The sequence below is a fragment of the Rattus norvegicus genome, chromosome 7 (assembly GCF_021556685.1).
Source record: "Rattus norvegicus strain SHRSP/BbbUtx chromosome 7, alternate assembly SHRSP_T2T, whole genome shotgun sequence".
Classification (NCBI taxonomy): Eukaryota; Metazoa; Chordata; class Mammalia; order Rodentia; family Muridae; genus Rattus; species Rattus norvegicus.
The window spans coordinates 65,828,194-65,855,498 of record NC_141540.1 but is presented as its reverse complement, the minus strand read 5'-3'; the positions used below and the strand labels follow the sequence as shown (position 1 = coordinate 65,855,498).

At 43.4% G+C, this 27,305-nt stretch overlaps 1 long non-coding RNA gene across 2 annotated transcripts; it reads right to left on the bottom strand.

The window, feature by feature from the left end:
• Positions 1-6,680: 6,680 nt before the first annotated feature.
• On the bottom strand, positions 6,681-26,037 carry LOC102547506 (uncharacterized). Of its 2 annotated transcripts, none has more exons than XR_015625402.1 (7): positions 25,989-26,037; positions 21,498-21,836; positions 20,629-20,934; positions 19,745-19,816; positions 19,205-19,299; positions 9,391-9,476; positions 6,681-7,252 (listed from the first exon to the last, which is right to left on the bottom strand). It is a non-coding gene; the product is annotated as an uncharacterized LOC102547506 (long non-coding RNA). The 2 variants fall into 2 exon arrangements; XR_015625401.1 differs by having other exon boundaries at positions 19,745-19,924; positions 25,989-26,021.
• Positions 26,038-27,305: the final 1,268 nt, after the last annotated feature.

Below are 27,305 nucleotides of genomic sequence, written 5' to 3'. Positions count from 1 at the left end.
GTGCTTCTAGAATCTTCAGAGTGGTTCAGTGAGGTTTAGACTCAGACGAGAAGCATGTGACTTCAGTCCTCAGGCTGTCAGGGTGCCCAGGAGCAGTGTGTCAAGGGTTTCCCTCTTGCTCAGGGAGGTGGCCTGGGCTTGTTCTTTCTGGTCTCTGGCTCACTGGATAGGGCTCATCTGTATTATTTCTAACCAAAAAAAAAAAAAAAAAAAAAAACAAAAAAACAAAACAAAAAACAAAAAAAACAAAACAAAACAAAAAACTGGTGTGAACATTTATCTCTTTCCAACCTACCTCCCCATCCAAGTCAACGCAAAGAAACGTCTGCCTCCAATGTATGCCTAGCATTTTCCAAAGCAAGAAGATGACTGTTGTATTTAAACTGCACAAGGATTGTTCAGACCGAACACCTGCTCTCAGGGTGCCAAAAAGAATAAAGAAAGGAGATCTCCAGGCTGGAATTTCAGTCCTTGCTGGGCAGGGTCTGTCTGAAAGGCCCATAGCTAAGCACCTAGACACCAAGCCTCCGAGGAGAGTCCCTGATAACCCCCTCTTTCCCATTTGCTGTCAGAACTTACTGCCATAGAAATGGGCCCATATGAAGGGATACGCCTTGGTGAGGGCTCCTGGAAGTTTGGTCTTGTTTCCTGCAGAGGTCACTCCATGTACTACTTCCCTTCACTGAGTTCAGTTTGTATCTTCAGGGTATAAAGAATCTTCCCCACAGGTAGGACCATCGGCAGGGTTTCCCCCAAGTCCTCCAAGTGCAAGTAGACAACAGGAAATTGTTGGCACAGGTTATCGCCAATTGTTGAGGCAACCGACACAAGAATATCGTATCTCACATATTTGAAGTTACCTGCAGACGAGCTCTGTCTTAAGCACGCAGCTCTGCACTGCGGATTGGGGTCCATGTGATGTCCCACATTCAGAGGGTATTCTCTTTCTCCCCCTCCCCTCAGAGGGTATTCTTGAACCACAAGTGAGGACTGACATTTGAGAGGGTGGGGCATTTGACTGAGAATAGAAAATGGAGGTGGTGGAGCCTAGCGGTAGAGAGCAGCAATTGTGATTGCTCTGGTTGTAAAGCCACGTGAACTTCAATTTCGAGAAGTGTAAGGTAGTTGAGTAATGTTCCTAAAGAATGTGTGTTAATTACTTACCCTCTCCTAGGGAGTTCCTGATTAACTCACTTAAAATTCACACCAATCCCTGTCAGGTAAGCATTATTTTATTCTGTGTTGGAAACTTAGATATACAAATCTTAGGGGGAGGGGGAATTGAGGGAATTGTGTTAATACCCACACATCAGGGTTTTGAGGGAGAGTTTTTTGAGGGTATTAACATTGGCTTATAGGACAACAGGGGAGATTAAAAAGAAGGCACAGGTACTAGCTTTGGGATCTAACAGAGTATCAAAAACATCTGAAGAATAAAAACTGTTACGTTTGAAGACAGAAGAAGGAAGGAAGAGACTGAAACAGGATCACTGCATACACGGAGCCCAGAGATGGTCCAGAGCAAAGTGCATTCTGTAAACACCACACGAACAGTGGGATGCTGGGCCAGATTCTCCTCCGTGCTTGACACAGAGCTGGGAACTTCAGTTCACTGTGTAGGGAGAGGACACTGAAAACTAGCAGGAACCGTGAGCTGGCGGGGGGGCCTTAAAAGATCCTGACCATCATTTTAAACTCATGATCTGGAGCTGTGATTGTGAAGTCTGAGGAACCCTGGCCAGTGTTACTCACGGCAATATGAAACAGCCCCAGTGACCCTCACAGCTAATCGTCAGGATGAGGAAAAAACACGAACGGGGGATTTGAAGTAGATCACTGGTCTAAGGAGTACTGCCTTTTTCTGAGAATGAGAGAAAGAACAGTATCGCTTGCGAGCTGGAGGTGCGCTGAGCTGGGCAATGAAGAAAAGATGGATGGTTGGGAACGTAAATCTTGTTTTCACTAGCAGTGGCTATATAAATCCACACGGGCCAGGGAGGTACAAAAAAAGGCCTTTGTTTTTCAATAAATGGTCAGGGCACTCAACTCCAAATTAGGATACCGTTCAGAGACAACGGTATCCTTGGCTTGATCTAAGAGCCACGGGTGTGAATTTGGACGAGGTTTTAACCTCTCTGAGACTTAATTTCCTAATATGTATAAAGAAATAGACACGAGACTAATTCGCCTTGCTTCTTGGGTTTCTCGCACGTGATTTATCGATCCGTCAGTATAAATTCTCCATTCTTCTGAGTTATCCAGAGGAACTCTAAAACTCTTGGCTAAAGGAAAGAGTATGGTGGGGAAAAGCCCTATTGTTACATTCGAATCTATAAACGAAGAGTCACTTTGTCACTTAAAACATAGGCTTGGAAATTTATGGATTTGATTTGGTGCCTCACTGGAAAAATCACAGACCTGTTTTTAGGGACAATATAATGAAAACACCAACCAAATAACTGGGCTCCCAACTGTAAATTCATAACATGCTATGTGCCTGAACTTGTAGAGACCTTGGGTTCTATGAACCCTTCTGCAGGCCCCAGAACTCAGCTCTGGGTCGACACCTGGAGTAATCGTGTCACATCTCCTTTCTCCCTGGACCAGAGGCTGTGAGAGGACACAATTGTCTGCCTCCCCACCGTTCTGCTAGAATCTAATGCAATACCAGTCCCTCAAAGATATATGAGAAATGTTTGTGGGGAGAAGAAAGAGGGAGGAGGGAGGAGGAGGGAGAAGGGAAGGTCCTTGACAGCACTTGACTATACAGTCAGGGATTTTAAAAAGGCTTAAATTCTGTTTTCCTCTTAATCAGATACTCTGTAGACCAACCCAAAGGATATGTGCACACAATGAATGCATATTAATAAAAACTCTATCAATGCATTATTTAAATTTGCTGTATATGTGTGGGCCCCTGTAGAGGTCAGAGGTCAATCAACATCTGGTGCCTTCTTCCATCACGCTTCAGTCTATGTTTCTAAGACAGGGTCTTTGCTGAGCCTTGAGCCTCCCCAGTGCATACCATAGTATTTGGCTTTTAAGAATAGTGTGTGTGTCTGTGTGTCTGTATTTGTCAGTGTGTATCTGTTTGTGTGTGTCTGTGTCTGTGTGTCTGTATTTGTCAGTGTGTATCTGTGTTTGTCAGTGTGTGTCTGTGTTTGTCAGTGTGTATCTGTTTGTGTGTGTCTGTCTGTGTGTCTGTGTTTGTCAGTGTGTGTCTGTGTTTGTCAGTGTGTATCTGTGTTTGTGTGAGTATGTGTCTGTGTCTGTGTATCTGTGTTTGTGTGAGTGTGTATCTGTGTTTGTGTGAGTGGGTATCTTTGTGTTTCTGTGTGAGTGTGTATGTGTTTGTGTTTGTGTGTGTGTATCTGTTTGTATCAGTGAAAAGGTCTATCTGTGATCTGTGTGTGTATGTATTTGTGTGAGTCTGTGTGTATCAGAGTGAGTGAGTGGGCATGTCATTGTTTCTGTGTGAGTGTGTATATGTTTGTTTTTGTGTGACTGTGGGTATATCTGTTTGTATGCATGAGTGAGTGGGTGTATCTGTTGTGTCTGTATTTCTGAGTGTGAGTGTGTGTGTGTTTACATATGTCTGTATTTGTGTGTGTGTGTATCTGTGTTTGTGTGAGTGAATGGGTGTATCTGTGTCTCTGTGTTTCTGTGTGTGAGTGAGTGTATGTGTGTGTGTGTATCTGTGTGTGAGTGTGTGTGTATGTGTATGTGTGAAGGCCTCAAGTTAACACTGGATATCTTCCTCAATAGCTTTCCCTTTACTTTGTTGAAGCAGGGTCTCTCAATGAACCCTGAGATCACCAATCCTGGCTACTCTACTTACTCCAGAGACCCTACCTCCCTACACATCTGCCTGACTTTGATATGAATCCTGGGGATCAAAACTCCAGTCCTTGTGGGTAGCCAACGATTTATCAATCAAGTCGTTTGCCCATCACTGACTCTTCCTGTGGGTTCTGGTGATCAGATATGTGTCTTCATGCTTGTGCAGCAAGGACCTTACCAACCCTGCTGTTGCCTCAGCTCGCCTAAGTTAAAAGTTTTATTAAATGCTGTCGTCTGGGCATCGAGCATTGTGTCCATTGATTTCTGTGTATTACTTCAGTAGCTATCACAATAGTGTTGTGAGAGAACTTTTGAATAGCATATGATGAATATGGGGATCGATTGTTCATATGAAGTTTTGTCAATCAGCTCGTGGATATTGGAAATGGGATTCAAGGTATGGCCTCTGTGAGGTCACTGCTATAAGCATGACTCCATGGAACTTGAGGAGAACTCCAGTGCTGTTCTGCAACCCCAGCATGAGTCAGGGTGGGGGGGGGCTCTTGTGAGCCAGTTCAGGATGGCCACATCTGTGTAAGACAAACAGGTCTCTGCAGCAGTCCTCTAGGACCCACATGTGGCAGACATGTATCTTCCAAGTGTCTTATCACCATGTAGTTTAGAAACAAAGTGGTCTATGGTAAACATCAACAGTGAGGTAAGTTTGTCCTCACCCAAGACCAAAGGAAATGTAAATTTGGCAAAGCCAAGAATCTGAATCTGAGAGTCAGAATGGTAATGTCCCTGGTGTGGCAAAGAGAGACACAGGGGCTGCTGCTGGGAACCTCAGAACATGACATAGATGCCTTGGGTTAGAGGATGAAAGAAAACACACCAAGGACCCCATATAACTCCTTTTTACATCATCAGTATTATTTCTATAATCACAAATGCCCTGCTTTGTTTGTTCCCCACAGCAAATGCACATGAATGAGTGCACACACACATATGTACATGCATGAGCATACACATGCACATACTGTATACATGCACATGCTTATTCTTGTACACACATATACAAAAGCACACACATAGAGATATACACCCATGAACACATATACACGGACACACATATACACACTTTCATATGTAGACGTGCACACACACACTCATGTACACATGTGCACACACACTCATGCACATGTGTGCACACATACATACACACATACACATGCACACAAACACACTCCTGCTAAAATGTTCTTATATGGCCCTGTTGTTTGTTCCTGATTTTCACACAAACACCTTTGGAAAACAAGGTTGAAATGCTGGATGCAGCCCTGAGCCGACAGTGTATATGTTTCTCTTCTCCTTCATCTTGAGAGCAAGAACACGGATTCCATTTCTATTTTATCCCCCTTACAGCACCTATTACTAGATACCATATGCTCTGCACATACTTGGCACTCAATAAATGCTTGCCGAATGGCCGACTTTTCCCGTCTCCCCCACCCTTTCCTCCCCACCCCTAGAGCATTACTTTAAAGATCTGCTGCAGAACTGTGGGGCGAAGTTTAAGATCCATTTTTGACAAATAACCCTTATTGGTGTTTAAAGCCGAAAGATCGAATATTTAAAGCAGAAATATGAGCTGTGACTTCATGGGTGTCCTGTGAAGAGATACATAAAGCTGTACAAATAGATAGCCTTTCAGACAGGACATAACAGACCCAGCTTTGTACATTTGCAAATATGCAGAGCAGAAGAGCCCAGACTTTGCTTTGAACCCAACATTTCCCCCCCCCAAGTCAGTTTAAATGGAAGAGTTGAGGTAGTTAAAGCTGCTATAGATTTAAAAGGAGATCTTACAGATACTTTTGGCTTTAAAAGCTGATGTCACCAATTCATAATCTAAGAGGTAACATTCAACCTATCCCCCAGCACACACCCCTCATCACTACCACTCTCGGGCTGAAAAATATAGAAAAAACCAACACTGGGTCTCATGGTTGAGGCAGAAACAAATCGATGGCTATAAAAGATACCTTGTAGATTCCAGGACATGAGACCCTGGGGCTGGGAAGTCTTAAGACAGTAGCAAAATGGAGGAGCCCAGCAGCGCTGAAGTATACATGGCTCTGCAAATGACTTCATGGTGGCACTGGGCTTAGAATGGTTCGAAGAAGGAAACAGAATCCCAAGAGAATCCTCAAAGGGAAGGGTCTGAAGAGATTCTCTGAGCATGTCTTTCTTCTATGGAGTCTATTTTTCCCAGATGTCCTGAGACCACATTGCTCTACCAAGACCCAACTTAGAGCCTCTCTCGTTGTCCTTAGAGAAGGGAACATGCCCTATGTTCTAGGGCCCTACAGATGGTTTTAACAAAGACGTTTGTCTTGATATTCACTGTTTGTATTTTTACCTCAAGCACAACTCACTTATATGGAGTTGACCCAGTCAGTGAGTGAAGAGGTTACCTGGAGACAAGACAAATATATGAAACTATCTACCACTCGAAACTAAATTGGCCTAAGAAGCCTCTGGTGTATTGTTAGAGTCTACATGCCTAAAATCAGAAGCATGCCTTTTTTTCTAATTATTCTTCACTTTCTGTTTTCTGTAGCTACAAAGTAGACCAGTTATTCTTGAATTTTGTAGATGTTATACTTGCATAAGATAATTGGCAAGAAAATTGAAGTTCAAGAAGCACACGTTACTTGGATTTCTCTTTTCACATGATTTTTAAGAACATATATAGGGTAGAGATCATTATTACTGATGTGTTAAAGAAGAGAAAATGAGAACCCAGTGACTCTAATTTTCATTCATTCGCATAGCAGCTACTCCGAAGGGCCAATTTTGTTCCAGGCACTGGAAACACAAAGACAAAACAAACCTAGTGGTGATCTGTTGGAGTTTATTATCTACAACATTTTAAAAAATGATAAAGAAATCATGGGCAGTCAATGGGTGAAGAGGTTGGCTGGAAACAAGAGTTTGTAAGATATTTAGGCTTAAATATTCTGAACTATCTAGCAATAGTTGTTGTGATGAATGCATGGCTGGGCAGAGGCAGCACACGGAATAATGGTAAAATGGAGGTCCGTGCCTACCTCTGAATAATCTTAAGGTGGGCGATGCCAAGAAGGCTTTGAACAAACAGAGTCCACCTGAAAATCAAAGCAACAACAGGACAACAGGAGATAAATACAGACTCATGAAATCCTATTATCCAGCCAACACATAATCCACAGCTCCACATGTGTGTAGCCCAGAGCAGGAAGGAGAGTCACAGTCATGTCTTTATGAAGATTTTTTGTCACAGATGCACATGATCTTGGTTCTTGTGGCAGGTTGGGGACATGAAGCTCCAAGCTCTCAGAATCATTCTTCTCTCACCACACCATGGCTCTCATCCAAGATCTCCTCCTCGTCCAACATGGCAGCTTACATTCCCTTGCCACATTCATGCCTGAGCATGGGCAAGAAAGAAACAAAGGAATGAGCTAGCTGTCATGTAGGGGAGTGGCTGAAGCTTCTGTAAGACCCTTCTGTTTAGTGTTCATTGACTAGAGCTAGACACATGGATGGCTGTACTGTTGGGGACTTTTAAAAGACTCTGAGATGGCTACCATTATGTCCACTTAAAACTTCATGGTGACGTTGGTGTAGAATGGAAAGAGGAAAGAAATCTGGAAGATGACTGGGAATATCAGCCCCTGACTTATATTCCAAAGTCAACCAGAAGGGCCACAAATTATTGTCTTAAAGTTCAGACTGTGCCCTCCAGGCAGTGGGGGCTCACTGAAGGGTTTTGATGAAGGACCGTGCATAACTGTATCTTTAATGCAGACAATAGACAGGAGAGGGTGAGGTTAGTGGTGGTGGGTACCAGATATGAGAAAACTGTGATGGTCCAGGTATAAGAGAGAGAGGACCTATTCACATATCAGAGATACAGGAGGGAGGAGGGAAACCTAAAAGTTCCCTGTCAGGCTGGTTAAGTAATACGAGACAAGATGCAGAATCTCTGGCCTCCAGTTCAAGTCCACATGCTATAAGAATCTTTCCTGGGGCCTTTGGCTCAGTTAAGAACAGTGGCTACTCTTCCAGAAGACCTGAGTTTGATTCCAGCACCCACCGTGCATCTCACCATGGTCTATAACTCCAGTCTCAGGGTATCGATACCCTCTTCTGGCTTCTGCAGGTACCAGACACACATGTGGTACACAGACCTATGTGCAGGCCAAACATCCATACTCATAACAAAAAATATTTTTTTAAAAAAAGCGCATCTTTCTTTATTATATATTTGACAACGTTATTCATTACAAAATCATTATGGTACACAACCTGATATGTTGAATGTAACATTGTAGTGTGCTAAATGGAGCAAATTGTCATATATATTACCTCACATACTTTATTTTTATGATGAGAATAGTCCAAATCTTTTTTTAAAGCAGTTCTCAATTATACAATATTGTTTCTGAAAACAGTCACTATGGTATCTATCAGATCTCTGTCAAAGATCTTACATCCTTTGACTGGCCTTTCCCCTAATCCACTTGAGACCCTGACAAGCTCCATTCTGATTTCTGAGTCTATGAAATGGATTTTTAAAAACTAATTTATTTATTTTTATTTTATATGCATTGGTGTTTTGCCTACATGTGTGTCTGTACAAGTGTTGGATCCTCTGGAAACTGGAGCTTCAGACAGTTGTATGCTGCCATGGGGATGCTGGGAATTGAACTCAGCTCTTCTTGAGGAAGAGCCAGTGTTCTTAACCACTGAGTCATCTCTCCAGTCCCCACGTAAGGTAGATGGTATGCTCCTTGCCTTCCTATGCCTGGCTCGCTTCAGACCGCATAATGTTTTCTCCGTTCACCCCGTCCTCACACATGACAGGATTTCCTTTTCTTTTTGGAGCTGAACAATGTTCCTTTGTGCGTACATAAAGAGTTCCTCTATCCATCCCTCTATTGGTGGACTCATAGGGTATTTCCATAATTCTCACTTATTATGAATAATGCTTTAGTGAATGCAGGAATGCAGATGTCTCTTTATATGCACTAATTTCATTTTCTTTGGACATGTACCCAATAGTGGGAACACCGGCGTACATGGTAATTCTATTCTATCCTTGGTTTTTTAAAGGAAGGTCCACATTCTTTTCTCTCTCCCTTCCCCTACCCTTCCCCCTTCCCTTCCCCCTCCCTCTCTCAAGACAGGGTTTCTCTGTGTAGCTCTGGCTGTCCTGGAACTTGCTCTGTAGACCAGGCTGCCTCTGTATACTCAAGAGGTCCACCTGCCTCTGCTTCCCGAGTGCTGTGATTATGTAACAGACTAAACTGTTTTCATCCCCACCAACAGTGTACACCCCTTACCTTTTTCTACTCCCTCACGGTATCTGTTATATTTTGTCCTTTTTATGACAGCCATTCTAATGCAAGTGCAGTAACAAGATTAAGCCTAACTAAAATTCCAAACTCCCAAAGCCCCAAATATATTTACCATGAGTTCAGGTCATCGCACCTAGATCACAAACTGAAAAATTCAAGCCCAAGAAAACACCTGTGGGATGGGGTAACAATTCAAGATGGTGACCTGTTTTTCTTTCTGTATTCAGGCATGCAGACATCTTGGGGCCCCTTGCCTTGTGAGAGTTCCAGGTCAGGGCTTCCAGGTAAAACCTGAGGCACAGACAAAAGGAACACAGTTTGGAAGCAAAGGAAGTTTTCACCCTCTTAGGGGGACATTTTCAACCTCTCACTAAGAGGCATTGTGGGAGAGGGAGAGAGCAGGATGTGGTACCCTACAATCCTGAGTTTAAGGATCAGTACTTAACTAATGAGTGCAGTGCTCTTCTGCACAGCTTAGGAAGAAGGAGGAGGAGGAGGAGGAGGAGGAGGAGGAGGAGGAAGAGAGGAGGAGGAGGAGGAGGAAGAGAGGAGGAGGAGGAGGAAGAGAGGAGGAGGAGGGGGAGGAAGAGAGGAGGAGAAGAAGAAGAAGAAGAAGAAGAAGAAGAAGAAGAAGAAGAAGAAGAAGAAGAAGAAGAAGAAGAAGAAGAAGAAGAAGAAGAAGAAGAAGCAGCAGCAGCAGCAGCGTTGTCAATGGTCTAAGGGTCTGTTAGAAAACAGCACTAAACTGACCACAGCTCAGCCTCAGCAGCCCGTCACTACCTTCTAAAAGGGGCCAGTGGTTGCAATATTGACATACATAAACAGTGCGCCACTGTGCTGAAAACAACGCTTAATGCATATGAGGTGTAGAAAAAGCTAAAACCTGTGCCTACAACTCAACCTTGCAGTGGAAGCTGGCTCTGTGAAGAGGTTTTCTAGAGGTTTTCCAGGAACAGGGAGACAAGAGGCAACCCAGAGCACATTTTAGGGGCCACCTGTTCTTCTCATTTAGTTCTGATTCTGCATCGGAACAGATTGGGACTCTGTAAGGTCTTCAGACATGGCTATCCGGAGGCATCATGCTTGCGACGTTCTCAGACAACCCAGGTCTCCCTCAGAAAGACCATCAACATCACTCAGCCTGACATTTTAAGACAAACGCGTGTTGCTCTTGGAACATCTAGAAACCATTCTAGCTTCTCCTCCTCTGATAAAAATGCTCGAAGCTTCTCCTCTGCTTCTGATGCTCGTGTAAAACCCCCTGTCTGTTTAAATAATATCCCCTTGGGTGTGATCTAAGCTTGGAAAACAAATTCATTCTCTTTTCTTTCTTGAGACAGTATGTCAAGACTTAAATATGGCTACAAATCAGATGCTTGAAAGGAAAAACTACCCCGTGATGGAGAAACAAATATATTTAGTAAGGTTGGGAATAAATATGTTTTTCAAAATTGGAGGCAAATCTTGGTTCTGTGTTCTTTCTTTCATAGATTTTTCCCTAATAAAGCTCTTTTTCCCCTATTTTTATACTGTTTCTCCTTTTTTCTTATTGCCTGAAAGTGCTTTATTCTATTTTTAAAATATTACAATTCAAAAAATAAAGCAAGGGGAATTCAACTAAAACAAATAATAATCAAAGCCATTCATGGCTCATGTGCCCAGACTAAGCTGTATTTATGGAACAGATGTTTTCCTTTTTTTTTTTTTCTAGGAGACCGATGTGTAAATTAAGTTGCACCAAGGCAAGTCAAATTATTCCCTGGCCATTTGTAGTATGCGATGTTTTATGTGACTTTCTACCCTCTTGTTCAATAAAACAATATGTACTTGTATAGCAGCCAGACAGAGTGGTGATTCACACACGACCAGAAGATGCCAAGCAGGTCCCTCCGGCAGGAAGCACACTCACCATGTGTAATGAGACCCCTTTGGATTTCCTGAAGTGACTCAACTTCAAACCGAGTGGAGAGCACTGACCTGAATATTCATGTGATCACAAGACCGGATGTACTTCAGTCCCCTCCGCCTTTTTGGAACCCCCACTCCTTAGATGCTCAAAGCCCCACCCTGGTTAGGTTTAAGTGGGGGCACAGTCACTCAAAGAACTGATTAAAGGCTTTGGCCTGCTCCTTGTGAGTAGAAAACAAGCAAGCATTCTGGACGTGGCTAGCCACGGTTTTGATAGCGACCTACTACTGATCTTTTCTCCTGAAATATGCAGAGATGTGGATTGGATGTAAAATGTCTCCCATGAGCTCATGTGTCTAAATACGAGGTACTCACCTGGTGGGGAGTTAAGGGGTCTTCGAGCTATGGTCTAAGCTGAAGTGAGCTGTCGACACCTTGTAGGTAACATCATTTCTGATTCTTGTCCACGCTCTTTGCTTCTTGATCCCCAGGATGGGAGGATCTCCCAACTCATGTTCTGTCGCTTGCTATGTGTGGAGCTGCCCCAGCCACCAGGCATCCCTGCCATCATGAACTGTAACCTCTGAACCAGGAGTAAACTAAAGCCTTCCTCCCTAAGGTATACCTCTCAGGTGCCTCATCGCCTTAGTGAAAGAAATAGCTAAACGCCATTCTTTGATAGTTGTCTTTGCAGTCCTGTGGATTAAACCCAGTATCTGGGTCACATTGTACTCATGGTCCACACCAATGAGCTACGCTCCAGCATATCACTGCGATTTTAACCAAAGAAAAAAGAAAAAAAGGAACATTAAACCAGGTTAGTCAATGAAGTATTTGAAAAGGTAGGTCCTGGTCTCACTATGAAAACCAACTTCTAAAAATGCATAGTTTGGGGGTTGGGGATTTAGCTCAGTGGTAGAGCTCTTGCCTAGCAAGCGTGAGGCCCTGGGTTTGGTTCTCAGCTCCAAAAAAAAAAAAATGCATAGTTTGCCTGGGATGGTGGTACAAATATGTAATTCCAGCACTTGGGAGGTAGAGTCAGAGGAATTCTCACTTTAAGACTGGCCTAGACAGCATGGTAAGATGATTTTTAAAAACTTTAAATTGCATAGTACATACTAGATAGCGAGTCACCAGAAGTTGATGCTAGTAAACTCAGTCAGAGACACACAGAATTGATGGAACCAGCACTACAGGGCCCCTGGGGAGTCCCCAGAAGGCAGGGATTCAACTGCAAATTCAAGAATACCCCTAAACTATATAAACATTAATACTTAGAGAAATACAGCTACACTGGTCTTTGAAAATAGTAACCAAACCAAAACAATAACAATAACAACAACAACAAAAACACCTAAACAACAACAACAAAACCTACAGTTGTTGGAATATAAGTGAAATTGTAAGTACTGGGTGGGATGGAGGAGAAGCAGCTATCAAAGTTGCACTGGGCCCAGCCATTGAAGATAAAGTGGTAAACATCCAGAATCAAGCCTATCAAACATAATGCTGGGCGAGCAAACATGGCGTAAAGAACCACCAGAGAACCTGAATTTACTATCCACCACACCTGGGTTTTTTTTAAAATCACACAGCGTATAGAAAGTTGAAATTTGAACTCAAAATATACATGTATCAACAGCAAGATTAGAGTCCATCTACACTAACATTTGGGGGTACACACTTATGATTCTAGCCCTGGGAGTGACTCTAGCTCTGGGACTTGCTTTAATCAGAGAGTTCTAGGTCACTGAGAGACTTTGTATCAAATAAAAGTGTGGGGGGACTGTGCTTAAGGACTATTATCTTAGGTTCTCTCTCTCTCTCTCTCTCTCTCTCTCTCTCTTGCACATACATATGCACATGCATGCGAATACATCCATACTCAAGGATTTGAAGGTATATGTTTTGATAGGTTCAATTTGAAAGGTTCTGCCAAAATTCCAGTGCTAGAACAAAACTTTCGATTTTCCTTTGTTTAGAATAAATGGCACGAGTAATTTTCTTTTTGCAACAGTGAATAAAATGTTTTGTATTTAGACGATTCCCCTTGTGCAGTGATTGTAATGAGATGACTGTAAGAAGTCTCAGCATGCTCCAGGGCAGTGAGCTTAGCATCTGGTAGCATGGTCAAGCTCCAGCCATTTCTGCATCAGAAGCCCTCTTGGGCTTGGGGTGAGATGCTGCTCCCCCGCTGGTGTTTAATCATCCTTCCAGGTGATTCTGATGGAGTCACAGCTGGACAGCTTCTGCTTAGGAACCATGGAGTCGTTAGGGTCATTAGCTTTGACAAGCTCTGAGTCACAAGGGGAAAGCTTGATCAAGTGGAAAGTACTGTAGTAACTTTCAGAAGTGTTAACCAGAACTGTCAATGCCCATCTCAGAAGTGCTTCATAATGAACAGGCTTCCGTGTTTACCATGAAGGACATCGATTGACATTTTATGACTACCGGCATCTCTATAAAGTAATTGACAAGACTGTTTAATTTTGAATCACGGTCTTCCTCTAATAGTAGTAGCTATGGAAAAGTTATAGTTTGTGTAATTTGAAAAGACCCTTCTTATGGAAGAAGATAGAACCTCACTTTTCCTGTCACTTATCTTACAAGATATGACTCTTCTTTCAAGAAAGAGTGTCTATGTTTGTTGGGCAAAACATATACACTCTCTACAAGGAATATGATTCCTCCGTGAGAGCCGAGGGACTAAAGCATGGGAGGCATGCACCACTGAAGAGAGCTGAAAACACTGTAGGAGGGCCCCAGTCATCTCCATGTGAAGGCAAATTAATCTCAGGACTTTCTAGTTACAGAGCCCAAGAAATTAGCTTTGTGGCTCGGATTAGTTTGAGTTGTTTCTGTCTTTTAAGACCAATGGAACCTGACTAATACATTATCTAGATAATTTACACCGTCGTGTGGATCTGTAATGTCCTAATAAAGACCTTCTGAGAGGACATAAAGACCACTAATGGACTGGTAGTCAAGAGATTGGAAAGGTTTGGAGATTATGTGCAGGGGAGACTGGGGAGGCCCACTTAAGAAAGGACTATGTTCCTTAGTAGAAGCCTCAGAGATTGGTCTATCCAAGTCTTTATTGTAGAAAAGATACATAAGCAGCAGACGAAGGCTGTAGCTGGTCAGGATCTCAAAGCTTTCAGTGTGTGAGCTCCGCCTATGGGAATGCTCCTATCTCAGTACCCTTTGCCAATGGACTGTCCTAAAGTGCCTTTAAGTTACTGTCTGTATCCACTGATTTGTTGGAATCTCAAAATTTTTATTTCAATTAAGTTTTATTGGTCATTGTCTTAGTTAGGGTTTTACTACTGTGAACAGACATCATGACCAAGGCAACTCTTATAAAGGACAACACTTAACTGGGGCTGGTTTACTGGTTCAGAGGTTCAGTCCATTATCATTAAGGTGGGAACATGGCAGCATCCAGGCAGGCGTGGTTCAGGAGGAGCTGAGAGTTCTACATCTTCATCTAAGGCTGCTAGCAGAATACTGACTTCTGGGCAGCTAAGAGGAGGGTCCTAAAGCCCACACCCACAGTGACATTGAGGGTTGCACCTCAATGAGGTTGCACCTACTCCAACAGGGCCACACCTTCTAACAGCGCCACTCCCTAGGCCAAGCATGTGTAAACCATCACAGCCATATACCAAGAAGCCTAGAGATCACCACCAGCTGGAGAACTCTGGTTTGCTAGGTATCATGGTTCACACTGTCATCCTAACACCCAGGAGGCTGAGGCAGAAAGATCAAATGGGAGTTGTGAGGCCAGCCTAGGCTCATAATGAGTTCCAGCCTGGGTTACAGAGTGATGCCCTGTCTCAAAACAAAGACATCCCATAATTAAATGGACAAATAAAACCCCACAGCAGAACCCAGTTCACTCCATATTTCCAATTTGTTATTCTCAGCATGTCACGAGATAGGAAGAGCAATCGAAAGGGTGAAAAAGTTACAGAAAACAAAAAGTCCTCCCCTATCAATTATGTGTGTGTGTGTGTCCAGATATGTGGGATGTATGTGTGTATGTATATGTATGTGTATATATGTATGTGTTATTATATGTGTGTGTATATATATATGTGTGTTTTATATATATGTATGTGTATATATATGTGTGTTTGTGTTTGTATATATGTGTGTGGTGTGTATGTGTGTATATATGTATATGTGCGTGTGCATATATATACGTGTGTGCGTTTTATATATGTGTGTGTATAGTATGTGTATGTTTGTGTGTGTTTATATATGTGTGTGTATATGTATGTGTATGTGTGTATATATATGTGTGTTATATATATGTATGTGTGTTTTATATATGTATATGTATATATGTGTGTGTATAAATATGTGTGTATATGTGTGTATGTATGTGTATGTTAATATCATGATATATATGTATGCATTCATAAATCTATATACTATGGCTCTATACTTCTAAATATGACCTGCTCAGTCTGTATAATGCTACTCGTATGTATGTTTTCAGGGCTGATCATTAGCTATTGGATATCAGTTGGTGTGCTCTTCCCTGGAGAAGACTATTCCTCCTACTGTCAGCATTTTTTATGTACCTGGAGTTCTTGAGGCTTGAGGCCCTGTGTCCCATTCCCCATCACCACTTAACATCTGTTGTCTTTATTCGCCTCATATTTAGGCAGTCATGTTGGTGGGAATTTATATGTGTAGTTTCTGACTTTATGAGAGGATATGATCTCATAACAAACTCCCTGAACCTCTGGCTCTTACAATCTTTCTGTCCCCTTTTCTGCAATGGTCCCTGAGCCTTAATTAGGTGTAGGAGGTTTTTGCTTTGGTTTTTGTTTGTTTGCTTTTGCATATATATATATATATATATATATATATATATATATATATATATATATATATATATATCCATTGTGACAGAGTTCCACAACCCTGCGCTTTGATTGGTTGTGTTCATTCTGTAATAATCTCTATCTGTTGCAAAGAGAAGCTTTGTTGATGGGGGATAAGGACTGCCCTTTTCTGTGGGTATAAGGATGAATTTGAGTGTTAGAGATTAATCTAGTTTGGTAAAGTGGTGGTTGTAGTTTCTCCTCCAAGATCCAGGACTTCACTAGACCTGGGCAACTGGCCAGTGCTCCAGCATCAGGCATGAGTCCCTCTTGCTGAGGGAGTCTTAAGGTCCAACTAGAGAGCTGTTGGTCACCTCCAAAGTATGGATTCTACTACTGCACCCCTAGGGTTATTGGGCCATGTGGTTCACTACTGTGATCCATAGGCACTGTAGTTGGATAGAATTGCTGGTTCTTTCCCTCCTTTGAAAGCTTGCATGGTGCCTTCTGGTACCATGAGGGCTAGGCCTTAGGAAGGGGCATTTGAATCAGTTCCAGTTCAGGGGCCTCCACAGCAAGACACCAAGAGGAGATATTTACCACTCACATCTGGAGGGCATCCAAGGAAAATAACAATAACCTATAGAATTTAGGGAGTGTCTCAGATAATCCTGACTACTAACTCAAAAGAGGCCTTCTCATGCCTAATGTGGGTGGTTTTGCTAGGTGGTCTTTGGCTCTCTCAGAGCATTAGTAACCCAGATGAAAAAAAGAATATGTGTGTGTGTGTGTGTGTGTGTGTGTGTGTGTGGTGTGTGTGTGTGTGTGTTAAATTTGTATATAGACATATATATTACAGAAATGTTTAGACAGATAGCAAATGTATTGTATTCACTGTTGAACTCACTGGTCATTCCTTATGACCTTTCCAGATATCCTTGCTGTTATTTTGTCTACCTCTCTCCTTCATCTGAATTATATCTCCATTTCCCTCTCTAATTATTGTCACCAAATAATTTAGTGAATATGTAAATGAGCTCACCAGGGCTGCCCACCACCACTCATCTAAAGCAGGAGTCAACAACTATGCTTTTCAACTTTGTGGGTGAATTTATTTCAAATTTCTTTGCTGTAGATTCAAATCAGTATTAAATATTTTGCGATCCTCTCTTCCTTTCCCCCTCCTTCCCTTATTTCTAACCCCCTTATCTACAGTCAAGAGGGAAAAAAAGTTCATTTACAGGAAAAAAGCATCCACTTGGAACAAAGATGCCAGGTTGGGATCCTTTCTCTGGGGCATCCCTAGAGTGTGGGAGCAGTTTCTGGGAGGTTCAGAGGCTAGGTCAGCCAAAGGCCTTCTCTTTCCATTCATCCCCAACTTGACTCTGAATTCAGCTGAATATAGTTAAAGGATTTATTGCCATCATTTTGTTCCTCAAATTAAGAGTCATTGTGGTGAGAACAAACCATAGCAAGATGGCCCAACCACAAAGACAGAAATTACTTTGTAAGTTTCAAAGGATTTTCACCAAAGAACTGCTCTGTGCAGATGGTACTGGGGGAGAGACATCTGATGGAGACACGTTTTCTCCTGCCACTATAATAAGATATGTGTACCCCTACGGAGACGTGAGTCACATCTCCTGTGACAGTAAGCTGTGGATAGTTTTTGTGGGTTTGGGGTGTGTGTGTGTGTTAAGTTTTCAATGCTGCATGTTTCCTATGAGCGGTGAATGCATCATCACCTGACTCATGGCCTCTTCTGGGAGGGGCCACCTAAATGCAGCTTTTACATCTTAGCAGTAAAGGCACCCATCTGTTCTGACTGCCAGCATGATGAGAGGATGCACAGGAAATGGAGTCAGGGCTTTGAATGAACTTTTTCTGAGGTCATCTCTTCCTAATCTTCTGCAGAATTATAAGTAAACTGCTCTAGGCTTCAAAACCTTTATTAAAGACCTCCTTATCTTAAACCCCCCCTCTTTGGCCTCAGTAGACTAGTAGATTCCAGTAACTCCTTTGGCTTTTGTTGTTGTTGTTGTCGTTGTTATTTTCTAGGTTAAAGACTTGCTTTGCTGAAATCGATCCTCTATGGGATATGTACCTGTGCCCTACTGACCCAGTCAGCAGGGGACTTGGCAAGTTCAGCATAAATGAAGCTCAGGGTAAGTGATTAGTAGGAGAGGACCGCAGGCTAAGACAGAATAAGAAGCCAAAAACTAGGTTTTTAAATGCCCTCTGTGTCGACCTAAGAGACCCGGTCATTGCTTTTGTTTTGCTGACTTTTTCCGCTTTAATAAAGTAGTCCGTTTTGAATTAACTTACAGATCTCTCTGTTTCCTTGTGGCAATTTCATGTGCTCTCAGTTTGGGTTGGTTCTCACCTGATTCTCTCCTGTACAACCTGGCTCCTTGCCTGTACCTGCCACACCCTCTCAGCCTGTCTGTCCCTTCCAGTCTTCATGTCTTATGTGTTCTCTTACTCTCCTCCCAGACTTCTCTTTACCCCATCGGCAAGCTCTCCTAGCCTTTTGACCTTGACCCACACTTATTCCCAACTAGTTTGTTTCTCAATTAGAAGCCAGGCTCTACATGTGAGAGAGAACATACAGCATGTGTAAGATCATGGCATCGTCATGCAAAGAGGAAATGGGAGACCAGGCAAAAAGCAACATCAGTAGGCATGGGGATCAAGTTTGTCAGGCTGGTGATTACTTCTGGACTCCATTAAGGTCTGAATAATCAACATCTTGATGTAGCCAGACCAGCCTATATCCCCAAGGACCTAACCCTTGGTTCTCTTCTTCTCTCTTCATGCACTTGATAGCATGCCAAGTTAATGTCCAGTCCAGACTTTTGAACTCTAAAACTCCACCATGCAGTCACTCAAGCAGCATATTCATTTGGATGTCTAGGAATGTTGGCAAAGCCCTCACACTCCAATCTGAATGCCAGACCGTCAATGGAGTCTCTTAGGTGTGCAGGTTTCTCTACTTTTGTTAGTGGTGATTCCACTTCTGGGGCACTTACATCTGAAATTTTTATCTTGTTCCTGGTTCTTCTCTTAAGTACCCACTTCACAGTCAGTTTATTAGCACACGCCCTTGGCTCTGACTGTAAAACTACCACAGAACTGGCACACTTCCTGCCTTCTACACTGCCACCTGATCCGAGTCTCTCCAGAATCCACAGGATGGCCTCCTAACTAATCTCCCTCATCCTGCAGCCTGTTCTCTGCACAGCAGCCAGATCGACACAGGGACCCCAACACTCTTACCTGGAACTTCTCAAGAGCAGGCAAGCGCTGAAAGTGTACTGCCACGGGAAATATCTTCTGCAGCCTGAATCTTCTGAATTCTTCAGACCCAGAACCTAACCAAACACACCGCCATTAGGTTACCACGTTGTTTTGCTTTCTTATATCTTGTTTTTTAAAGTATTGTTTGATTTTCGATCTAGAATATTCCGTATTTGTGGGGGGGGGTTTGTGGGTGCCTTCATAGGGAGGCTGCACACTTCACATTGCATCACAGTATGACAGAGGATGTCAAGCTACCCAAACATTAGAGATGCTGACTCATCACTACGCTGAACCAACCAACCAGAGCTCTCCAGGGAGGGTGGAGGCAAGGTTTTCTCTCTTTACAAAGAAACCTGTTCCATGTTATTTTGGCATCTTCCAAATTCCGTAGAGTCAACCATCTTTTACCCAGTGGCTTTAGCATCCATTAATAACCCAGGTTACTTTGTTTGCTAGTTATAATGGTTTCAAAATACCACCACTCCCACTTTAGCAGTTATTTTAATAAATGCTTACTTGCTTTCGTGTTCTTTCCTCTTCCAGTCCGTCCTCCTGTTAACTCGGCTCACACAACAGGTCGATGTATCGCTTCAAATCCAACATGCCATGAATAATTATCATAGAATGACTGTTTAGAACGTATACCACATTACAGTCTACTCCTCTCCTGGATCCCAATGATGGCATCCTGCCTCACTTGAAATAGAGCCATAGTTATAGGTTTTGTTTTGTTTTGTTTTTTACCTGTTTACAGTGCTGGAACTCACACCTCACACCTCACACCTCACACATGCCTTCCAAATGCTTTACCACCGAGCTGTATCCCTACCCCACAGTGCAAGTGTTCTTGGGTTAGCCTATAAAGCCTTGCATGATCTATCCCCCAGCTCTTCTCTGGCTTTTCTTTCCGCTCTCAGCTTCAGCCATATCCTCCCTTGACTATGCCTCAAACACACTCAAGGCCTCTACCGTGTCCTCTTCCTCATTCTGCCACATGACTCCTGCAAAGTACACATTTGCTTCATTCTATTAAAACCCTTTCTTGAAGTTTCTTGGCCACCAGCTTAAATATTTTCGACATCCACACTCCCCATCATCCCCACGTTGGTTTCTCTTCCCGTCCTGCCACTTTTTCATGCTCATTGCATTTATTGCCTCCCCTGACTAAAACACACGGTCCCTAGGGGACTGTGCCACTTGGTCCCAGAGCCTGGAATATACTTCTTCAGGGGATATCCCCTAGGGCGAAGGTATATTGGTTGCATAAAGGGTTAATGGAGACCAAGAGTTACTTCTCCAGTCTTGGTTATCTGGCATGACAGTGTTCTGTCCCCTGAGAGAGGAAACACAGAAGGAGGAGTCTGTTAGGGATGAAAGTAAGAGCTTAATGTTTTAGGTACCTGTGAGGTAACCGTATGGAAAGTCCAGTCAGAAGTCAGTGACTTGGGCTTAGCGGGCAGTTGAGGGTAGGAAGTGGTTTCCAAACACCCGAGCCCACGTCACCATGACTCAGAGGTGGGCGCTAAATGCCTGGTAGTAGCCCCAGTGGTTCGTCAACAAAGCTGGACTTGTCAGTCTTCTAGGACAGTAACTGCTTCCAGTCATCTAAAGACTTGCTTAAAGACACCTGTGTCCTGTACGAAGCAATCAGTGCTGTAAAGGTTGGTTCTGCTGCTGATCTACGGAGTGTAGAAACCGTTAAAATTCTGTCAAACAATAGGAGATATTTTTTTGTTTTAGATTGCTTAAAGATTTCTTCATATTCCAATATTTCTTTAGATTCTATAGGTTCTAATCTTTTCTCTCCCTTCCTGAATCCTTGGGAAAGGATTTTTTTAAATGTAGAGAGAGACTAGAGAGGTGTCTGGAGACAGACAGATCCCTGAAACTCATTGGCAATCCACCCTGGCTGAATCAATGAATGTCAGGTTCAGGGGGAGACACTGTCGCAAAAAAATAAGTGAGTTGAACTTGGGTCTTCACAGAATACCAGATTCATAACACCTCTCTGTCTCCCTCTCTCTCTCTCTCTCTCTCTCTCTCTCTCTCTCTCCCTCTCTCCCTCTCCCTGTTTCTCTCCTTCTCCCTCTCTCTTCTTCCTTCCCTCCCCATAACTTTCTCTAACCCATAACAACAGAAATAATAAAGGAAGAATTTGTCTTGTGTGGTATTGTTTGTGTACTGGAATCGATGTCCAGTACATTTCATGCAGATCGTATTAATGTCTACTTTCCTAGCTTTTGAACTGACCCCTGTAACCTTGCTGTACCTGGGACTTCAATTCTCTCAACAATATCCTGAGTCACTGAGTCCTGATACACAAATGCAGGCAGGTGTTGGCGCCGTGAGAGAGGTGGCCTTGTTACGTCTCCAGTCACATCAAACCGTCGTCCATCTCAACTTTAGATGAAGAAGATTCAAACTCATTCTGATATCAGAAGGCTGAGTATACACACCAATGAATATAAACACACATTTTTTCATATTCTCATAGAGAATTTCCGTATTAGTGGTAGCTTATAAATCCTGCCCTTCCATTAGAAACTCTTACAAGTTTCTTGTTTTACTGTTAAATGATGGTGAGTGAAGTAGATGTTGTCGTTCATGTCTGGAATAGAAAGAAAAAGGAGAAGCTCTGAGCACAGGGCCAGTGAGAAGGCTCTGGAGGTAAAGGCTCTTGCTGCCAATCCTAGTGACCTGACTTTGAACCCCAGGACCCACATGGGAGCGGGAGAGAGCTGACTCCACAAGCTGACATCTGACCTCCACATGCAAAGTGTGATCTCTGCACTCCACACCCCCAACAAATGCAAACAAATGCCTAAGGATTAACATTAGGTACTTACAATTCTACAACCTCATAGGTTTTTATTATTACTATTTATTTATTATGGTCTATGGTGCTTGGAAGGAAGTGTAACCATGTCAAGGGCACTGTGAATCAGAGGAACTTCCCTTCTTCATGTCAAATCAAGAAAAGAATGAGTTGTCAGTAGGGAATGTTAAGGCCAAGAATAAACGCATATTTCGCTTATCCATTATTTGTGGATACATCTGTTTGTTTGTTTCCTAGAATCTACAGCGAGGACATAGTTAAGTTTTTAAAGACAAGAAATATTCCCAAGTATGCTGGTGTGTACCTCATGATTGTAGCAGTTAGGCAGAGGCAGGCAGGGGCGGGTAGATCTCTGTGTCTTTAAGGCCAGCCTGGTTACACGGTGAAACCCCATTTTAAAAGGAAGAGGAGGAGGAAGAGGAGTTGGAGAACGGAGAAGGGGCAGCCGCAGCAAATAACAGGTGAATTAAATAAAGAACAGGCGATATGAAGAACATCTTCTAAAGAATCCTTCTCATGGGCCCTGCACTGAAGATTATTTGTGGATTTGAAAATGTTCTTACGGCACAGATTGTCACATGAAGCTACTGCTAACTAAGGGTCCGTAGGTACCCGTGTGACATCTTTCCCACCGAAGGCAGGTTACCTGGTTAAGCTGTTAAATTCAGCAACAATAATTGTACATAATTGATCGCCACAAAGACATACTACAGCGGGGAACCAAGGAATACGATAAAATACTTTTAGATAATTTAATAAAAGCGAGTACCTCAAGACCAATAAATGTCAAAGATCAAACAGCCTGGAACCAAGACAATATATCTAGCTATGATTTTTATTTAGATAACCAAGATTAGAGGAATTCAAAATAGCTAGGTGACTCCTCTGAAGTCGGGTGGCCACCCTTCCATCTATAGCGTTTTAATTACTCTCCCTTCCTTAGCCCATTCATCCGTTTTAGATTCCACAGATGCTCAGAGCACTTAGACCTTAAGTCACTCACTAGAGGTGGCAACCCCTGGAAAGCCTGCTTCCAATAAGAAACTGGATATGCTTCAAGATTTATGGGTGGGAGGAGGAGGTTGTGAGGTTTCAGAAATGGCCGGAAAATCCTTGTAGGTGAAACCCATATTTCTCGATCGTAGTTCTACATTCGTGTCTGAAACCTCAATAGTAAGGGCAGAGCCAGTTCTTTGCCCAAAGATAAATTCCAGGTTTCTGAATGGTCCAGCTTGTATATTCACATACAAATCTCTTCAGGACACTGAGTTGGACGATCACTTAACTCTTTAATAGTTACACGGAAAGGGATTATAGTCTAACCAGGAGCAACGGGCCAGGAGCTCCCAGATATCAAAGACTCCAGCGACTGCCTAGTTTGGATCTCTTCTCTCTCCTTTCCCCAGAACTTAAAGCAGGTCTCAGCGAAGAACTCACCCGGAAGTTTGGTGGGAAGACATTGCAGCCTCCACATGGCCAAGAGGCAAAGGCAGAAGAATCACAGACCCTGTTTTAAAATGGCTTCCTTCTTACACAAGAACAATCATCTGTCTAGGCTGCCACAGTTGGCTAGGCTTCTATAATTTGTAGCAAAATGCATTGCAAACTGAGCAGGCTTAGCCTGTTTATCAGGATATCCTCAGGCCAGGTTTGATAAGAAATAACCCCCTCAGGTTTTGGGGTTGCGGCGGGGAGACTTAAATTCAGGCATAGACAAATGAGTGACTTAAAAAAACAAAAACAAAAAAACAAAAAAACAAACAAACAAACAAACAAAAAACCCAAAAACAAATGGGTTGATCTACCTGTTTGTCTCTGTCGGCCTTACTTTTCTTATTACTTGTGTTCTGAAATCCATCTCCCCCAACCCCAATCAGCTAATTCAATGGCCTCTGAAATCTTGATTTCCTAAAACCCATCTCCTCAATCTGACCTCCTACCCTTGCTGCTGACTCGTGGCGCCCTACCCAACCCTCCACCCCTTGCCACAATTTTCTACTACAGTTTACTCCCTTATCCGGTCAACCTGTGCTTATTTGTGACCCCGCCGGTCTGCACGTTTCCTTTTTACTCTGCTTGGATTCCGTTGAGCATTATTCTGAACTCTCACAACTCCTCTTATGTGTCTCCTCGTTAAAACAAAGAAAGGAGAGAAAGGGGAGGGGAGGAAGAAGAGGAGTAGAAGAAAGAATCGAGGGCCTATCTTAGTGAGTTTACAACTCAGTTTTATCTCTCTTCACCTATCTATCCCACCCACACAACCCATCAGGATCCTCGGATTCCAAAGGTGCGTTTTGCTGCCTGTTTCAAACTCATCCCTTCGGTAACTTGCTTTCTCGCTCTTTAGGTTGTGATTTTCTTCTCTTGTTGCTGCCAGTTTCCCATGTGGTTTCTGGCACCCAGCTTTGAGCATTCATCCAGCTCCTTGGTGTCCCAGCCCACGTGACCACTGCCCCATCCGCTGCTCCTTGCACACGCCCTTCTTTTGTAAAAAGAACTCTCTCTATGCTTTCCTGGGGGGCGAGGAGCCTCTCCCTCTGTGTTCACACACCGCCTCCTCCCAGTTCCTTGGGGACAGCACTTTGCCAGCAGTTTTAACTTCTGTGAATCACTGGTGCCTTTTCCCTACTGAAGCATCCCCAGCTGGCTCTGTTAACAGCACGCTCTGACAATCCACAATCATCTCTCCTCCTGCTAGTCAGCCCTCGCCTCATCCTCGCTTTCTCCCCTGGGACTGCCATTCTGGCTCTCGTCTCCATCACTAATACAGCTCTGTTCAGGGTCACCAGGGGTTTGTGTGAGTCTCTGGCTCTCGGGAACCCTGAATAGTAGTGTACTTAGCCACTCCTTCCCTCAGGGGTCACCCTCCACTGTAGGCATCCAGCCTACTACACTCTGAGCTTGGCCTCTCCTTCTCCCCTACTCCCCCTCCCCCACGTCCCTCTCCTCACTCCCCCCTCCCCTCGCTCTTCCTCTTCTTTCCTCTCCCCTTTTGTCACCTCACTTCTCAGTGCCCATAGTTGGAGCTTTAATTGTCACTTGGTCTCCCTCTAATTGGGAACATTACTCTATTTAAATTCCTCCCTTAAAGAGATGCACAGAGTCACGTGGCATTGAATAGTATCAGATGTTTAAGATTCTCAAATCTTTATTTATAGCCTTGATCTCTTCCCTGAGTTCTAGATATTTATTTTGTTGTTGTTGTTGTTGTTATTAATCATTATTATTGTTCGAGACTGTGTTTCCCTATGTAGCCCTCCCTGGTTGTACTGGAACTTACTCTACAGACCACCAGGCTGGTCTTAAACTTAGAGAGATCTGCCTGCCTCTGCCTCCTGAGAGCTAGGATTAAAAACACACACCACCATGCCTGGCTGAGTTCAAGATATTAATATGCAACATCTTGGGTTATATTTTCAATGCTTTTGTGTGTCTAATAAGGATATTTAACTTCTATTATGGCTAAGATGGGCCTCTCTTTGTCCCTCCTCTCTCCTTGTCCCTCCACCGTGTACATTGTACCCTTTGCTCCCTGATCCTTCTGTTTGTATAACAGGTACAGGCTTCACCTGCTCAGACCAAATATTCCAGGGTAATCTTAGGTTTGTCTCTTTTCCCTGAAACTCATACCACGGAGTCCTCTGCTGCTTGTCCCAGAGTGACAGCAAACCTACCTTTTTCTCTCTGCCCTCACTGGCACCTTTTCTGTCTAGTCTCAAGCCCCACCTCCCTAGGTTCCTGCTCTAAATTCCAAGGACTCTTGCACCTCATCCATGATGGACCCCACAGAGCTCCTCAAAGATTCTCTTATAACCTGGGTCTTTTAAAATAAAGCTTGGGGGCAGTAGAGATCGCTCAACAGAGCACAGACTGTTCTTGCAGAGGTTTGTGTAAATATTCCCCAAATTAACCTGTAAGCCCCACCTGCTCAAAGACTGGGTAACTTCCTGGAATGTTGGGAGTTGTAGTTCTTGGAAAACAACGCCTCATGGGAAGGTACGGTGGCCCATAGGTTTGTCTTTATAACAACCTCCCTCCACTCCTCCCCGAAGACGTGCCTTGGGCCACTCATCTGGGAAATTTCAGAAAGTGGTCCTGACCCAAGTCCATCTTTTGGCCAGCATTTAGTATTTAATAAATCTTGCTTGAAATTTAACCCAAAATGGTGGAATTGGTTTTTCTCTGGGGGGGGGGGGGTCTCAGGATTAACAATTTGGTTTCTAGAACCCAGCTCTACAACTTCAGAGTATCCAGTGACTCCTGTCTTCATAGATGCCTGCATTCCAGTGTACATTTTTTCATGTGCAGACATACATACAGAATTTAAAATAAAATAAAATCTCGAAAAAAAAAAGCACAAACTTTACAAGTTTTCTTAGGCTCCCCGAGTCTAGCCTGGTGTTGATCTTTCCGTCACCCTGCAGCAACTTCCCTGCTCCCTGCAGCAACTTCCCTGCCGTTCTCCCGGTTCCTCACCATAGTCTAAGTACCAAGACTCTTTCTTAACCCCAGACCTTGACATTTATTATTCTCTCTGCATAAAACATCCTTTCCCCATCTTTCATGACTGAGCCATTCTTACCCCCCTGGCTTCCTGTTCTAATTTCTTTTCTAAACAGTCTTCCCTGGTAATAGTGTCTAACCTGGTCTCACCCACTGATTGTCCTTTTTTGTTTTCAATTTTTTATTGGCTCTTTGTGAATTTCACATCATGCACCACAATCCCCCTTGTCTCTCCCTCCGCTCCTAACCTCCCTCCACCCTTACAACCTCTCAACTGAGAAAAAAATATTGTGGAAGATGTAGTGTGTCACAGTGTGTCCTACAGTACACCCTTTTGTCCACACATCTTTGCATGCAAATGTTCACTGCAGTGATTCCTGGGTCTGGTACAAAGCCTCTGGCTTCTGCTACTCTATCAACACTGGAACCTCACTGGGACTCTTGGATATCCTGTCGTTGCCCTGTGTCGTGGAGATCCTATAGTTTTGGATCTGTAGAACTGGCCATTTTATGTACTCCAGCAGTTCGTAGATGGGGTAGATGTTGAGTTGGGCCAACTCAAAGCCATGGATCTACTCCACCTGAGAGGTGTCTAAGTTGGTCAGCTCACTGGCTCTCCCACACTCAGGGCAGCTCATCAGTAACTCCCACAACCAGGGCTGGCTTTATCCTGCTGCTCAAGTGAGGGGCAGGGTCTGCTCTCCCAAGTATTAGCTGCATTTGAGGGACACAGCCAGC